Source organism: Vombatus ursinus, unplaced genomic scaffold (assembly GCF_900497805.2).
Source record: "Vombatus ursinus unplaced genomic scaffold, bare-nosed wombat genome assembly UNPS02014812.1, whole genome shotgun sequence".
NCBI lineage: Eukaryota > Metazoa > Chordata > Mammalia > Diprotodontia > Vombatidae > Vombatus > Vombatus ursinus.
In genome coordinates, this window is record NW_020954590.1 from 21,670,418 (window position 1) to 21,673,075 (window position 2,658).

The window sequence follows — 2,658 nt, forward strand, 5'->3', positions numbered from 1 at the left end:
TGCTGAGCATTGCTTTATTGGTTTTTATGGAGTCTTCAACATGTTTCTACCTTTTCTAGCCTAAATTTTCTGTCATTAAAATATATCTTCTTAATGTGCAATGGTACTTTGTCCTCTCTTCCACTCCCTTCATTTTAATCAACTCTGTTCTTTTTAAACAAAGTATGTGCACTTCCATTTCCACATACCAGTTATGGACATCACCCTACCTATGTCATGAATACCTAGGTCATATTTGCTTCCTTGTAATTTCTACTTGTTAACAATGTTTTGTGCATCACCCCCCCAGGACTTTATATAAATTTACAAAGCAAGAAATAGTACTTTGGCCTCACAATGCCCTGTGAGTTTAGTTTGTTATTCCCATTTTACAACTGGAAATATGGGCTTAAAAAATTTTGTCCATGGCAACCCACCTGTTAATTATCAGAGGTGGGAAAAGTTTCCTTATCAAGATTGGTCAAATCTACACCAGTTAGATTTTACCTGAAATAAAAAGCATTACATTGAAGGATGAACATACATAAACTTATAAATGCACAAGTGTTGAATACAAGGGTAAAAATTCTCCTTTATTGGTAGTTCACCTCTAGCAATTTACCCTAAGACTCAATTTGCTACTCTGTCCAATGTTGCCTGAAGTTTAGACAGCTGTTCCTTTCTCCATTTTTTTTTTAATTTCAGCAGTGTATTTTCCATAGAATCTCTCTGCTTTCTTGTTGAACTTGGCATTTTTCATTAAGGTAGTCAGTATCACAGTCATCATTATACGACCTCTCTGACTGTATTTTTCTTCTTTTTTCAATTTGTTTTTCTAGATTTATAACCATCCTATCAATTTCTTTTGTAGAAGGGACATATTTCATGCAGAAGACTATTATTGGGTAGATGGTGGGTTGAATTCTTCTCTATGTTTTTCTCACAGTTTTATTTTTTTTAATGTTTCCATATCGGGTTTGATCTGCTTGGTCAACCTATGACACTGGCTTAACCAAGGAGCTGCACAGTTCGGGTTCTTCCTCTTCTTCCTTTCCCATCTTTCTAGGTCTTTATCACTGATCTCCAGTGGTTTCATTCGTTCACAATCTTCTCTCCTTGCAGCACATTCCTTTTTCTTTTTTTGACTTTCATTTCCCTTTCAGCCTCCCAGTTTGCAGGCAGCTTTGGCCTTTCAGCGTCCTCCACGGCCTCCTGATGATTTAACTCTGGAGCCTGGCTCCTTTCCGTGGGCTCCCTCTCCTCTCGCTTCCAGGCAGTTGGGCCTCGGCCCACTGTCGGGGCCTCTCCCCTTCCTCTTCCTCTTGTTCCTCCTCCTCGTGCTCCCAAGTCTCTGTGGGGTCTCCTCTGCCTCCACAAAGGACGGCGTAGCTGCGCAACCCGCCCCTCCTCCGCCGACCACTAGAAAAAACGAACAAGGAAACGACTTCACAACTTCCAGTTTGCCGTACTTTTGTAATGACGTATTTCCGGAAAGCTTCGCGCTTTTGTGTATGAAAAAGTATCCCTGACCAGGGGCCTACCATTTTTACATTTAAAGCCGTAGCCCAGAAATTGAAATCTTATTCTCTGGAGCCTTCTTCTCACTGACTATTTTTGTCTGATAAATGCCTGTCTCTTCTGAAGCTTTTGCCTTTTTCCAAAATGCCACTAGAGGGATGAAAATGCCACCTGAGGTTCTAAGGTCTTCAGTTGCTTGCCCAAGACCCAGTAATCTTTAGCAATGCTCTGTAGGTTTCTTTGGCTCTTATCTGATTTCCACATGAATCAGCAAAAGATAGAAGTAGTCATCAATATATTTAAAAATCTTGGGATTTTAAAATCACATACTTCATCACATACTAGATATGTATGCCAAGAAGAGAAGTAACTATTCTATTGTTATCAGTTTGACAAATAGCTAAGTGGTACACCATAATAGAGTTCACCATTGATTGCTACTTGTCTCTTCTTCCTTTGACCCTTAGTGCATAACCTTTCATCTGACAGCACCTATAAATCCACACTAATATTTTTTTCATTTCCCACCCACCGGACTGTATTTGACTCAACCATTATCACCCCATCTCCTTCCAGGAAAAGCTCATCACTAGAAAACTCATTATCATGGAGATTGCATCAGCTTTAGTGATCATACTTCATAAGTACTCTGTTGCCTCTGCCTCTCTGAGGGATGGAGGATAGAGTAAAAAATCTCCCAAAGCCCCTATGTGAAGAAGCCCAGCTTATTCTTCATTTTATCTTTATTTCATGGCTTGTATTTGATTCTACCATCATCCTTCCCTCCCATTCCCCCTTTAGCTTCCTTTTGAAAGCTCCTTGAGAGCAGAGACTCTCTTTCTATGTCATATTTGTATACCCAGAACTTAGCATGTGGTACATCATAAGCATTTAATTAATGTTCATTTTATTGTATTATTGGAACACAAGTAGCTACTGACTACTTAGAAGGTACATCTCCTTCTTCTGTAGCTAAAGTCTCATGCCTTTTACTTCACTCCAAATGTTCAGTGGTCCCTTTCTCATAGGCATCATGATCTTCCCTCCGCCAACCTCCTAAAATGTACTATTCCCTTATGCCTCTTTAGAAAATTTTTATTTTCTTCTTGGTTTTTCACAATGAAAGTGCTCTACCTCAGTTTTTTAAAAGGAAGGCTTAAT

General features: G+C 39.4%; 1 pseudogene; it reads right to left on the reverse strand.

Annotated features, from left to right (window-relative positions):
• Positions 1-643: 643 nt before the first annotated feature.
• Positions 644-1,523, reverse strand: LOC114053855 (annotated as a pseudogene).
• Between the last annotated feature and the right edge of the window lie 1,135 nt (positions 1,524-2,658).